The sequence below is a fragment of the Osmia lignaria genome, chromosome 6, assembly GCF_051020975.1.
Source record: "Osmia lignaria lignaria isolate PbOS001 chromosome 6, iyOsmLign1, whole genome shotgun sequence".
Taxonomy (NCBI): domain Eukaryota; kingdom Metazoa; phylum Arthropoda; class Insecta; order Hymenoptera; family Megachilidae; genus Osmia; species Osmia lignaria.
The window spans coordinates 1,706,491-1,721,753 of NC_135037.1; the positions used below are offsets into that span (position 1 = coordinate 1,706,491).

Sequence of the window (15,263 nt, forward strand, 5' to 3'; positions counted from 1 at the left end):
CAACAGTGTCGAACGGCCATTGGACGATCAGCCTTTGGGCCCCCTTGAATCGTTACTGACGTCACTGGAGAACTCCATGAACGGGGGATTTTGCTTCTACTTTACGCAGATCTCCTCTCGTTTACTCGTGTCTCGTCGTGGATTAACGGAGCAACCTGTTATTCAGAAGGCATCCGTTGGGTTTCTTCGTGACGTGATACTGATTGTTTTTTCTCGTTCTCGTTTTCCTCAATACTTAGAAGGAAAGAGACACTCGGTAGACGTACGCAGGTCGTTAGCGATGGATGTTTAAAAGTCTTCGAAGTTTTCTAGCGATCCAGGCATACCGGAGCTGCCAGGCACTTTGGGTTTTCAGTGGAATTCGAGGAGTCTTGAAGTATTTAAATATCGAAACCTTTCGAAGTAGCGAAGTTTGGAATTTTCATATCTTGGATCTTGAAATCTTCAATCTTGGAATTTTAAACCTCGGAGCATTTTTCAACCTGGAGCATTAAATCTTGAGCGATTGAATTTTGAAGTGTTGAATCTTGAACGAGGAGATCAGGTAATGAATTCTGATAAGAAAACGATGACAAGTGATAGAGATTTTGTAACAGGGTGGAATCGGTTTAACGTCGATTCAAATTCTTTGATCGTGTTTGCGATGGTATTTGTATTAATGGTAAATTGATTGGTTATGAGAGCGTGAATCGATAAGCGTGAACAATGATCGATGAATAAACAATCGTTGTTATTTATGAAAATGTGAATACGATACTTGAGAATGATCGATCGAAAAGAAACTATAACAATCATTTTCAAAAGATGAACTGTATTCACAATTGCGCCACAACGTAGCTAATTAGCAAATTAATTAATCTCTGTTTCATTTCAAGTTCATTATACATGCGAATAAATTTACTATTTACTGTTGCGTTTCTATAAATGTGGAAACCTCGAAATCTGATTGTTTGATAAGGATTGAATTTATAAATCAAGGATTAATAATAAATTTATAAATTCCCATTTTATATAATTAATTCCAGACTAATTAAAATCGTTTTATCTGTTTGTAGTTAATGAATCACGGTTCTCGAGTCATTTAATCGTTTTTCCCCAACGATGGATCATTTTCATATTTTCAATATGTAAAAACATTCATACTTTTTTTCTTTTGCAATTCAAACGAATTTATCGTATTAAAGTGAAATAAGTATTGTAAGTAAAATTCAAACACGATAAATTACAAGGTGACGATAAATTAACACGTCGATAGTCAAAATGGAAATGGTCACGCGTAGTCAGACATACATTACGAAAATTCAAATGGTTTCGTACGAATTCAATTCGCGATGAGAGTTCCTTTCTTCATTTGTGAAACCACCTGTAAACAATGAAACTCAACAGGTGATCGATTGACCCAGTTCTCGACAAATAAATTCGCTCGATTACCAAGCTTCCTGATCCTCGAAACAAAGTGATCAATTGCCCAAGGCGAAATCGCAGTGAGTAATGAAATCCATTCGCGAAACTCCGGATACGGAGAAGCCGAGAACTCGGGAACTCCACTAGCAAAGACTCGTGTACTATGTACACTCGATACCCTTGAGGAATAGAGAACTTCACTTTGTTAAGACTTATTTACCGACTAAATTCTTTTCGTAGAATTTAAAATATCCGATGTGAAGATTGGAAAATCGAGAAAACCTGGGAAATTAGAAAAACTGCGAAAATTTGGGAACTTAAAAAATGAGGAAAAATTGGGAACGCCGGAAAATTGGGAAAATTTAGAAAAGCAGGAAGGCTGGAAAATCGAGAAAATTTGGAAATCTTGAAAAATTGTGAAAACTGGTGAAATAGAAAAAAATTGTGAATACTGGAAAATTTGGAAAAGTAGGAAGACTGGAAAATCGGGAAAATTTGGAAATCTTGAATCTTTTATTTCACAAATCACTCTATTTTTAATTAAAAACATGTTACTAAATGCAAATTTGAACGTCACTACATGGATATCACTGAAAACATGATAATAGGTATTATCCTGTGTCTGATTAGGTATACGTGTTTCTACTGTGTGTTTTTATTCATTTTTGTAGTAACATTTACCATACTAAGTAAGTAAGGCTATTTCAATCGTGGAAGTCACCGTGTTAATTATATATCTCTTTAATTGTACACATTTTTTCCCCGAAGATTATCACAAAGACTTGTGTAAATCGACCTTCGTCAGGATTCTGCGAGAATGTCGATCGTAGGTATATTTCATTCAAGTCAATCTGTCATTCCGTAATGACTGTAAAAACTAATCGATTCATTCATATTCAGGAGTATCACGAACCGATTGATTCTTGATAAAATCACTCTGACCCAGAACTCGAGCTTTTCATGTTTTCCAAATCTCACATCACTTAATTGCACTACAAGCACATTACTCTTTGTTTATATTACATAATTTTTTCTTGTCAAAACAAGTTGAAAGATGGTAAAAACAAGTGTGTTCCTTGTTGTTGTTTGGAAATTAATCAGGTGTACGTGTAAGATATTGAACAAATGGAAAAAACAAGGTGAACGTTATCGTATTTATTTACGTAACGTTTACGAAAATTTATGAGCGATAAAAATATTAAAGAAAATGAAAGAATAAAGCGATTTCGTTAAAGAAATTGCAGCTGTTACATTCGCAAATACTTCAACATCTTTCTCCCATTGTAATCTTGACGTTCGAATCAGCTTTATCACTTTTTAATTCATGGAAACTTTTCATCTTTATCACTGATAAATGTATGCATGTGATTTCAACATTTCGAACATAATTTCTGAAATATTATAATAAACTCTTCAATTTGAAATTTTTCTTTTCCTTCAAGAGTCACAATTATTAACACATAATTGCAAATTTTGCATTTATTATTTTTCCATGGTAATTAGGGATGGGATTAAAAGGTGGTATTCATAGAAAATATTGCTTCATTCTGTGATAATACATCAAAAGAGGGATTTACTCGAATTGAAGCGAAACGATGTATGCATACCTTTCGCAAACGAAAAACATTTGCATAGGTAATTGCAGCTATAAATAAATTTGAGCAGCGAATTCCGTTATCAGAGCAACTGAAAGATCCAAAGCGGAAAAGAAACACACATTATACCGTTGCTGTTGGGAGCTGAAGAATTAATTCAGGAGAATGTTAATTGGGTACTTTGTTCGTTTATGTTGATTTAAGATGATTTTAAAACTTATGCAAATATCTAATATATGTGCAAAATACTTATCTACGTCAAATTACGTATAGATATATAAAAGCTTCGGTAAAAAGGTAAGCGAAAAATAAATGTAACGTACAATTATTTAGATAAGAAAGTTACACGCGAAAGCATTTTCGACCGATGTGTAACTACCGCAGGAAAATAAAATTTAATTCACCGACGGATTTGGAGCAGCGGCATTATTTAGATGAATGACGGTATAATGCAGGATGACAGCTTAAGGCGCCACACAATAAAACACGCGGTTAGAACACTGGTGTCTGTGAAAAAACGAAACACACCACGTGTACTCGAAGCGTTTCGTAATATTGAATCGATTCCTTCACAAACGTAACCTTCGACTGAACGAATAAACTTAAATATAGTGTATACGAGAAATGTAAAGCGTTAGAACATTCCCATGATCATTGAAGAAGAAAAAAAGAATTAGAAATTAAATTAAATATTTTTAATTAATCATGGAACTTGGTAAACTTGGAAAATTTGAGAACCAACGTCAAGAAAATTTTTCTTTCTTTTCTTTTTAATTTTAATTAGGTAGAATGGTAATTTTCGAATACTATAGTAAACGGTGAAGTCATCTTTTCAGAATCAATGTCTTCTTCTGTACAGAGTTTCTTGTCACGAGGAGAAAAAAAGACACCTGTTGGGAACGATACGTTCCTTGATCTTGTCAGCACCGCTTCCATTCGGAAGAAGGTAGCCGATGACCTTGGTAGCAAAGAACAGCCATGGAAAGCCCATGGTTCCCAACAGTTCTTGGAGTTTGCCAGAGGCGGACACCAAAGAACCGGAGAAGGTCGTTCGTGTGATTACCAGAAGCCACGAAGACGAGTTTGAAACCGGTTCATGGAAGAGAATCGAGATGAAGGAGTAAGAAGACGAGTATTCTTGAGCGTGTGTAAAATGGTTCGAGAGGAGGAGGAAAGAAATCGAAGCAGAATTTCATTCGAACCATCGTTTCATCATTGATTTGCAAGTTTTTTTGGTCAATTAATAGATCGTTGCATATCAAATGGTCGATTTGGAAACATAGACATTTTGATAGAATTTGATGACATAAAAGTATCGCAAAATGGCACTCGTGATATATCAAATTGAAGCTTAAAGTTTCACGAAAATAACCACATAAGGGTTTGATTGATATTTTTCATATAAAATGGCTGGTGATCAATTATAACAAATTATGACCATATAAACGTTTTATTATTATTCTAAACCTTGCAAATGATCATGACATTGATAATAATAAAAATGTAATTATTTCCACTTGTAACTGGAAAACAACGATCGATTAGAAAAAGGATATTAAAATGATAGAAGGCTTTCAATTTATCCATAATATAGTTACATAATGCAAAAACATGTAAGTGCAGGAGTATCATATTCCAATACTTCAGAAATTGATTTTTAATGTTTGTGTAATGAACATATGATTCAATCAGGTTCTATATTTTAATGTTTCATCATTTCCATTGGCGTGTGTCACTCGAAATGATGTCTAAGCGAAGGTTGGATCTATTGTGAACGTTCAATTCGAAGTAGTTGGAATTTTTAGACACTTCCCTCTAACGAAGACGGTTCATTCAATTGGCCAAAATATAAGTGACTGTTTGAAACTCTATATCAACGAAATTGACACGAGCCACGAATTTCGACGTCAACTTTTTAATAGGAATCAATGATCACCAGAAATTCCAATTACTCGTTACATAAGAAATAAAAGAAAAATGAAACGTTTCGCTCCAAATGGAATGAAAATGAAATGAAATAGAATAAATTTGTCAATTCTTTGCAGGAAAACATTTAAAAAACTTCGACAATAATGGAAGACTGTTGAATTGACTAATTTCTATACAACGATACTATAGTTTTATCAACTACTTATTTCAACCACAAATTACCTGATAAACGTGTATCGTTAAAAAAATATAAGTGAACACGCAAGCGTGAATGACGTAAGAATTTATGGAACAAACTTGTAAGTTCTTCATCGCGCGTAATTCTTGATATTTAAAAGTAAATTGCATGTCGTTGAAATGTCACCGAATGCAACTGCAACGAAACGGGTCTCGAAATGTGCAGTTATCGATGTCATTACTCTCTCCTCTTGTTGACAACCAACTAACCGCGTAAAGGGATATTTAAACGAGTAAATAAAGAGATACAGGGTGTCCTTCTTTATCCTCTTAATTATTCGTTTATCAATAAAATGTCTCAGATAGAAGAACAAGACGAGAACAAGTGGCCATCTCAAGAATTAAAATTGGCCATTCCAGAATCACTCGCTCCTACAGACTATCAAAAACTCCAGCTCCCCAATGTGAAGAGTGTGACTCGGCAATATCCATAGATCATTTAATCCTCCACTGTACTAAATATGATTTCCTCCGCAACAAACATAAACTAGAATCTTCTCTCAAGGACAATTTAAAAAACAGTAAAATACAGGACTTACTCAAATTTATAAAAGATACTAAACTAATAGAACTGATAATGTAAGTTTTACCTACTCCTTGATGTCGCTAATAACCTTGTAATTGATGTGACAATAAACCTTAATTTAAAAAAAAAAAAAATCTTGTCTTCTGTTTCATCGAATGAAGTTATATTCTTCTTTTATATAGGTAGATTCTTTGGAAAATTTTGTGTAAAAAATATAAATGATGTATTTGACACTCTGTATATTTATAAATATGTGCAATACCAGTTAATAAGAGGAAAACTTAACTTCTAAGAAATGTTAGAATACTTTGTGATTTACAGGTGTACAGGAAAAATATTATTTTTTTTTATTCTTCACATTCAAACATTCTTTAATATTGCAAGTGAATTTATTATCATTTAAGAGGAGAAACTTGAAAGGTTGCAAACAAAGGCAATGACTAGAGCAAATATTGAATATGAAGCTAGGTATCCATTCAACATTGCAAATGACTCAGTTCTTTCTGGTCAATTGTAGATCTTTGTTTAGAGATAACTATACGTTTCTGTTACACTGATATCGGGAATTATCGTTTCGGATCAAGCACAATGCGATTACTTTCTCCATTGGTTGAGAAACTTACGGTATAGCGTCATTCACCCTTCTCTCGTGACGCAAATCGCTGTTATGTGCGTGTTTCTGTACGAGAAATTTCGAATAAAAATGTCGACGATGGAAAAGGAGGAAAAGTCGATATCAGTGACGGTAGTCGTCATTAAACGTCGTTAAATTTTTCACGATTTCCCAATTTTCCCAATTTTCCAAGCTTTCCCGGTCTCTTAAACTTCCCTATTTTTCGCGCTTTTCAAATTTCCCCAAATTTTTAAGTTTTCCACGTTTTTCCGATTTCCCATTTTCCCCGAATTTTCCAAGTTTTCACGGAAGAAAATATATTTCAACGACTCGAATTCGGGAAAAAGCGAAAACTGTACTGTTCAGCTATAGTCAGTAGCGTTAAATTTACATAACATTGTCACTATCTGTTATTAAAAAAAGAAGAGATAATTTTTATGCTGGCTCTTATCGAATTGTTTAGTTTTCAAACACTTTTCGTTTCGCACAGTGTTTTGTAATACTTGTCGGTAGTATGTACATAAATGTGACTTATTACTCTTGAGAACACCTTACACTTTGAATCGCATCTGTTTCTTTTTTATCACACACTCTTCTTTTGTATTTTCGCTGTCTACGAAATGACTTCTATGAATGGACGAAATTACCGTCAGCAAGGTCAATTCTGGCCGTCTCGTAGCAGGTATTCGCTTTTCTACGAACCCACCTTAAGTTCAAGTGTAATGTAATAAACGATCTCGAACGAGTTTGGCGAACAGGTGCGATGGAATGTTACTTAATAGCTTCCTTAATTCGCCTGTTGGACACTCGTTTCAACTTTATTTTCTACTTTTTAGATCTCTCAGTATCTTTTCAAATTCTCTAAACAACTCCATGGCAAAAAATTGCGAAATATATTAAAATAACGGTAGAATCTTTCCAATAGCACATTTTTCTTACAATTAGTGATGGTCATCAGTGACCACCATGGCCCAAATGAAAAGACAAGCGTCGGTCCCATGGGAACACCGTGGCAGCGAAAGGGTTAAGAAAGAAGTGTTCTCGAATTAAAAAATCTGCAGATGTACAAAAATAAACTCCAATATCACTGAGTAGAGTATAAGCATAAATTATAGCGACAAACAATGCAGCTTAGCTCTTTTTAATTCGCGTCATTAGCGGTATAGTCGTTACGTGTTTAGATAAAATCTTCATTACCAATCCATCAGCTCGTACGATGAAGAGAAAGAGGATTATCTTCGAGCTCTGTTTCTCGCGGAAAACTAACACTGTTCTGACCTTAAGCAACATTTGCCAGAGACGATTAGACTCGACTCATTAAAATATCGACTAAACATAATTTCATAAAAATCAAAGTCATTTACAATTAGTAATAAAACTTCAGAACGAGGAAGAGGAAAAAAAAGAGGAAGAAAAAAAAAAGAGCAGGGAATAATACGCTTCGAGGTACGTCGACAATTATTTTCAATGTCATTTGACGAATCCATCGAAAGGACGAGGTAGGTTGATCTTTCACGGTGACAGTTTTTGCCAAACGCGAGGGAAAACGCGATCGCTCCCAACGACTTCCGGTTGCACTAGCGTCACGCTGATAATTGCACGAGGCTGAATTTTTCGAATGATTCGAGATGTCTCCTGTGTGAATAGCTCCTCTGATTTTTTTGCTCGTAGAACCTCGACGAGTCGGGCAATTAACGAATAACCGGGCGTAATTGGTTACGGATCAACTAGCATTTTTGCACATATGCACTTCTTTTGTTATGCTTAAAGAATTCTTAGCACGAAGTAATTTTTTTGACAAATAATTATTGAAAGAATTATTGGAATTTGGAATGGATAGGATTTAGATAACACTGATTCGTTAATCGAAGAAGATTTGATAAGATTTGATAAGAAAAAGTATCGTGATTCTTATAATTTTACTTTTGGAAAATTGTAAAAAAACTTCTAATCCTTTTTCTAATTTCGATTCTATTCTAAAAAGCATGCTTCGATTCGCATGAGACGAATTAATAAAATTCGTAAGCGTGGCATTCTTGAAAACAGAAAAAGGTTTTATAAAGCCTCCTATCGATACATCAATCGTTCTTACAAACGCACGACTAATTCTAAGACTTAAATAAATCATCGTCAAGACCCATGATTTTTTAATCGATTGCAAATGTAAATTGCCTGAAGGATTAGCATTTCCTTTACGATAAATCCAGTCTCGTTCCATTTATAATATAATTAATGCGCTTGAAACGCAAACAAAGAAAGAACAAAGTTAAAGAACTTCAGTCATTTTTTAACTACGAAATCGTACAAATTTGTGTTATGACTTTCGGGTCAAATATTCTGGGGATTTTTTATCACTGCGCGTCGCCCAGTCGGTTTCTCCACTTCCGGCGCGCGTAATTCAACTCATTCCATGCTGCAATGTGCTTTCAGCAATATCCTTGGAAATATCTACTTGGTCACGCTCAACTGCGTTCGATATAATATTCAAGAAAAAATATATCGACTATTTGTATTGGCGATTCTCTCCAACCACGGCGTTTAGAATAAAAAAATAATCGGGAGAAGGAGAGAAAATGACACAACATCTCCTACTTTTGATGCTTGATAAGCATCTTAATTGATGTCGCAAACAGATTTCTATCTACGTGTATCATAATCACCATTAGATAACATTTTTCTATTGCAAAGTTATAATAGAAGGATGTATATTGATCGAAATTGATCCCAAATAGTTATTTACCTACACAAGGTTTAAATCCATAGTCAAAATCATCGATGACCCCATCGTCCGACCCCCTGCCACAGTAAGTAGATGAAAGAAAAGTAAATCTACGAATCGTTCGGAGGGACCGATAAGTCAAACGATCGTGTCATCGCCGATGTTGGCAGATTTCTTTTACAATTTCGTGCCGCTCCATTCAAATGAATTCAAATGTCTCATCAATAATTCATAAGGCCGGTTATCAAGGCTGCGAATCGTCCTGTGCATCGTCGAGATGATTCATGACTCCTCGAGGATGTCCTAACAATGGAAGGCAAATAATAATATCAATCGATAGGGGTTTCCTCAAATGAAACATTCTTTCGGGGGGCGGGCCGAGTCTTCGACCCTTACCGAAAATATTAAATTTCTAAGATTGTTGAACTTTTTCATTTTATTGCAATTCGAAACGTCGATCATCGACGGCCCCTCATCATCAACGAACCTCTCTTCCTCGTTAATTTACGTGTCATGGCAAGCTATAATTATAGTTACCGAGAATTATAGTCATAATTATTGACAAATTTTCCTCCGAGTAACCGGCGTCGCTTCCCAGAAACAATTCTAGGAAAACGGAAAACCATTTCCTTTACGTCAAATCAAGCTCTGCCTTAAAAGACCCTACGGCTGGAAACGATCGAATAAAATTGCAATTGCACTTACGATTCCGCTCGGAATGGGACATGCGAGCAACGCCTGTCCGTCTGGTCTACCTTCGAACGGACACGGGAGGAACAACTCGGGTCTCCTCGAACTGTCTTCTGCAACGTCAAGCAGGTTCTCCCAGGACACACCTCCGCGCGATTTTCTCGTTTATCCGGGAATCAAAGTGTACCGACGGAAATATGCGTCACGATAAACACGTTTGTTTCAACATTACAGTAATTTGTTTTTGTTTTATTTTTGATATACAACGTTTATTATTAACACATTATCTGGTGCAGTAATAACGATTGTGAGTTATATATAGACATGTTATGCTGTCGTTCACCAAAGATTATTTAAGTATTTAATTTAAACTTTCAGTTTTCATACCTGCAATTGTGAGGATAACGTTGAGGTTGATAACATTATTTCTTTTTTGGAGTGGAGCTCCGCTATTGAACCACTGATCGGGATTTTTGTGACTTTTTAACTGAAAATCTAGATTATCAATTTTGACCATTCTTCGCAAGCCGATCACAGTAGTCACTGTGAGTGTTTATATAGAATAAAATCAGAGATCGATGGTGTCCTTGAGGAATGATCACAGAAACCGATACCCACGTTGAGTCTAGGAGAGAAATCGGAATTACGCTATCGCGCGAGCTTCGAATTCGTGTTCGGTAAATTAAAACTGGTGTTGTTTTGTTTTGTTTTGATCGACTTTTAAATCACAATATCGCTCCAGTATGTCAGCCACGAAGCGGACGGCGGCCTAGTTAAGTATTTCGATGAATAAAAATGCAAATTATTCGATTGGAAATTGTTTCCCTTAGGAATGAAACAAGAATGTCTGGAAAGAAAATGTTCGATATTCAATTTTTTCTTTTCTTTTATATGGAGGATGCACTCGATGAATATATATTGATTGCACTTTCGTGGAATCTTTCGAAGATCCCATCTCTGGAACTACTTTTTCTTTTCCTTGGGTATCAACGTCGACGAAAATCACGTATTCAGTGGAGGGCTGATCGAGAGGACGACTTTGTGAGTTTCCTTTCGTTCGATCGATTCTATTTGCATAAAGATGATGCAAATGCGCATGGTTGTTGCGCTAAGCTGAGTTTACACGCGTGATGATGTTCCTCCCTTTTTTATTTTCTCATAGAAAACCGCAGAATTATATTTGCATGAAATTCTAACGCGAAAAATATCTGGAAATCTTGCTAAATCCGTCTCAAACAAATGATTCAGATTCTTCTGAAGAATTCGACACTTTTAAATAAATTAGAAGGGAATCAAAACACTGCTCAAAATTTGTCATTTTATCAAAGCAAAGACCAGGCTCTCTACTGTTACAAAGATGTTAAAATGAAAATAACCACTGTGGTAATTAATCTGTTATTCAGTGCGGTGAGAGAAGAGCTTAAGTCGCGTTTCTTCCGAAAAACAGAACCGTGAAACGTATTTCCGCGGAGAAGCGCAAAGCTGCTCGCCAGAGATACGTCGAGTTATGAAGATGGCCACTCGAAAGTTCCCATTAGCCTACTTCAACCAAGTGCATCGCCCCCATAACAACGATACTCGTGGATGCCGACCAGAGTATTCAATGTACCTTCGTAATAATTATACCTCCATCGTGAAATAGGAATTTAATGAGCTCTCTTGGCCATTTCCTATTTAACACTTAATTAATTAACTCGTGAAATACAATATTAACACCTTAACCCTCCTTATCATTTTATTCTCATTAATTCACTTTTTGAAACTGCTTAAAATTTAATAATTTTTAATTAAAAACTATTTAATAAAATTTTAATATTAATTAAAAGTTAAGGTTATATTAAAATTTTACATTTTAATTGAAACAAGATTTTTAAAATTAAGATATTTTTATATCTTAGCAAATTAAGAAAATTATAAGTATTCTAAAGATCGGAGTGGCAGCATAAATTTGATGAATTTCGAATAAAATATGTTTTTGACAAGAAGGAGGGTCGAGAATAGGTTCTCGAGGATCGTTTTAACTAATCTCAGGAAAATTAGAAGCCTCAAATGAACTGTTGAAAAGCTTGGTAATTCCGAGGAACAGTGTCGATACGTGCAGGAGGTTTTATTGGCTGCACACGTAAAGAGAAGCTACTATAAGCTGAATGAACACTTTCCACCTAAGATACCCTTGTGTGCTGAACAAACATCGGACCAATCTCGACTATTCCTTTCCCTCTCGGCCTGCTTTCCTTCGTCTTCGACCCTAAAACTGTCCTCTCATCCCTTCTGGTTACTCCCGCATGATCGAAAGCGGCCAAGTAAAAAGAAAAAATTGGAACGCCGGTGATCGATTACGAGCGACGGAAACGGTTTTTCACTTTACGACGAGGAATTCTTTTAATATACAAGACAAACAAGAAGTAGATTCCTTTTTGATAGTTCTTCATTTAACAGAAATTTGAAAGTTTCTTCTATTAAATTTCCAACCTTCAAAGCTCTCGAGACTTCGAAGATCTTGGAAGTTTTGAAAAATTTCTAATGTATACTTCCAAGTGATTTATTGATCTATCACCATTCGCCGCAATTACACGCCGCGTTTCGTGTTCTCGCGCCCTCGATTCGCTACGCTTTTTTTTCCCCTCCCCCTTCTCGATCTCAACCGATTTCGTCATCGAAATTGAACTATATCGGCGGCATTAATATTCAAGGCGTTTAACGTTAAAGACGCGGGCGTGTCGAGAGCAGTGCCTCTCGGTAAAAGGGAACTCAATTCGCGCAGGCAAGGGAACGGTTCTGCAATAAAATAATTGCTATTATATGACTAATCGCGACCGACGGTCGAGATCTGACCATGGAGGCGAGTGCACGAATTCTGGAAACGAGATCCATTGTTTCATGAAGAAAATTGCTTTCGAAGCAATCGACATTTTTTTCTACACCCCTTAAATTAGCTTCGCTGCTGTCAATCATGCAATGGTTAAATTCAAACACAATTTCATGACATAAAAGTATCATTAAATGGCTCTTATTACGTATCAAATTAAAGCTTAAAGTTCAGAGAAAATAACTATATAAAGGATTCATAGATAGCTTCAGTACAAAATGGCCGATTATCAATTATAGCGAACAACGATTGATATTGAAACACATCGAGTCTAACACGATTTGATGACATAAAAGTATCACGAAACGTCACTTATGGTAGAAAAAAAATAATGATGGATCTTGAATGGTACAATGGTTCAATTGACATTGTTTTGCCGCGATACTTACGTAACTTTTCGGCTTCCAACGAAACCGAGTTGTAAATCAATCGATCTTAGATCGATCGGTTTTAAAGTAAGCTTAAGCGTTCTTAGATTCCAGCTAAGTGGTTTGTCGTGTCAACTTTTTCGATCCGTGACGTTCGTGGTCTCTTTAAAATGATTATTTCAGCACGGAACAACGCGACGCGAATCGTATAATCTTTCATGGAAAAACGAGTTCAAAATTGTTATATTTGTAAAAGGAACGGGCGAATTGATCGTTCGGAAGAAGTTAAAGACGTCGACGTTTAATGATCGCGTTTTTCGCAGGTAGAAGAATGAAATTTAAAGCCGGACCAAAAAGAGTTTGCCGCCCGACCATGCGATACGTTATGCAACCCAGCTTCGAAGTTTAGGAGGGACGTTCGTCAGACAATGGTGTAACCCGACCTATGTGGTGATTGCTATTAATCTTCTCAATTTATTTTGTTGTTCCGTTTTGCGTTCGGACTTCCTTGCTTTTCAAAATGCGTCGATCGATTTACCTGGAGCTTTGTTGCCAGAGAAATTCAATTGGAAATTCTCGGGTCCAGCGATTTCAGGATTAACTGGGTCGTTCGGAAGGTGGCAAGCACGAAAGCTGACAACGAGCACTTGAAGTGCTCGGATTTTGAATTATAGAATATTTGGAATATTCGAGTATTAGAATACTGAGAAGATTAGAATTTTGGAATTAGAATTCATTTCTACACTGTTTATATATATCTGATATTCAGTTAGGAAAGTTTCAAATTTTTCTTCAATTTATGCAGACGGTAATCGCAGCCCGTTCTGCATCGCGATTAATCAGAGTTTAACGCGACGGAACGAAAAACGCGTTAATTGTTTCCGTGAAACGTGCTTACACCCGAGCACTTCATTTTAATTCAGCTGACTGCAGTTGGGAAACTCGAGGATTTATTCAGAACGAACATATTCGAATCAGATGCAATGTCCGACCGTTTGTCACGTTTATAATTTAAACAAACTAACTGGTTACTAAAAATTTTACGATTTCAAGTAAAAATTAATTTTACCGATCTGCTGAAAATGAACGATACGATTTGATAAATTTGATGAATATTAACAAAGAAGACAAACAACCATCTCGTTACGTTAATAAGAATTACAAAAAGCTCACATTCTAGGAATCCTTTCTGAAATCCTTCCGGATCCTATCTGCTACCGAGGAACAATGGCCACGTAGAGGCTTAACACTTCACTCATCGCCGACTAACCTTGCACTAAACTCTATCACCGAAGCTCGTGCAACGATAACAAAACTTGCGGACGCATTTTAGAGGCCCTGCACTCGATCAGGGTACGAGGAGAGCGTGCTAGCGTGCAATTCTTCGCCACTTATAGTGGGTCATTAACGATGCCCTCCACGATCCTTCGAGGCAAACATTAACGGTTTCTGTTGGTCACGCTCTTATATCTTTGTCTTTTTCTTCGTGACCAATTCGTTTATGCCACAATCGTACATTGCTGGTTCAACAAAATTTATCACGAAGCTGAACGTGTATCGTTTCAGGGTGTTTCGACTAAAGAAAGAAAATTGAGTATCAACCCTCGGGCGCGGACCACGGAGAGAGAGCCGATTTTAATATAACTCTGTATTTCATATTATTTTCATTTTATAAATTTTACACTTTACCTTTAAAAATAACTCTTCCGATATGTGAAACTCCATTTGAAAATTATACAATATTTCACGAACCATTGATTTTTTGAATATTTTTTACTTAAAACGTTTCGAAAAATGTGACCCAGAATTTCAACAGCGATCTATCATCCATTTTACATAGGACGGTGTTACGCTCATCCAACCATACATCGTTTTATGAAATTCTTGAAAATACACTAGCACGTTGGAAATTTGGTAGGAAAAGTGTCTCGTTACGATAAAGGGAGTCTAGAACGAACGGAGGCCTAGTGGCCCCGATGCTGCAAGAGTCGTCCATTGTGCGAAACCCACGAAGATGGAGGCAACGTAATGAAACTAACTGGCTTGCTCTGACCAATTAACCAACCCGTGGACGGGATAATATTTAACGTACACTAGCCGCCTTCCCCTGTTCACGTGGCCGTTTACGCCGAGGATATAGTGTTACATGGAAACGCGTTACGTGGGAAACGTCGCGTGACGATGAATTAATCGTGTAAAATCACCCTTTACGCGAACCATTTCTCTTAATTTATAACGAAAATATTTTTCATCTAGGTCATAATATTTTAACTAATATACCATTCTCTGTGATTATTTAAATTTTCTTCGAAT

The 15,263-nt window shown here is 36.1% G+C and overlaps 1 protein-coding gene and 1 long non-coding RNA gene across 2 annotated transcripts in view; one reads left to right on the forward strand and one right to left on the reverse strand.

The window, feature by feature from the left end:
• Window positions 1–14,142, reverse strand: part of LOC117601403 (organic cation transporter protein) — a 48,623-nt gene extending 34,481 nt beyond the window's left edge. Inside the window, exon 1 of the transcript XR_004580698.2 lies at window positions 14,124–14,142. The gene's annotated coding sequence lies outside the window, so the exon portion shown is untranslated. The remainder of the gene's footprint in view (window positions 1–14,123) is intronic.
• Window positions 10–5,788, forward strand: LOC117601416 (uncharacterized). Its single transcript, XR_004580699.2, has 3 exons — window positions 10–3,783; window positions 3,859–4,612; window positions 4,692–5,788. It is a non-coding gene; the product is annotated as an uncharacterized LOC117601416 (long non-coding RNA).
• Window positions 14,143–15,263: the final 1,121 nt, after the last annotated feature.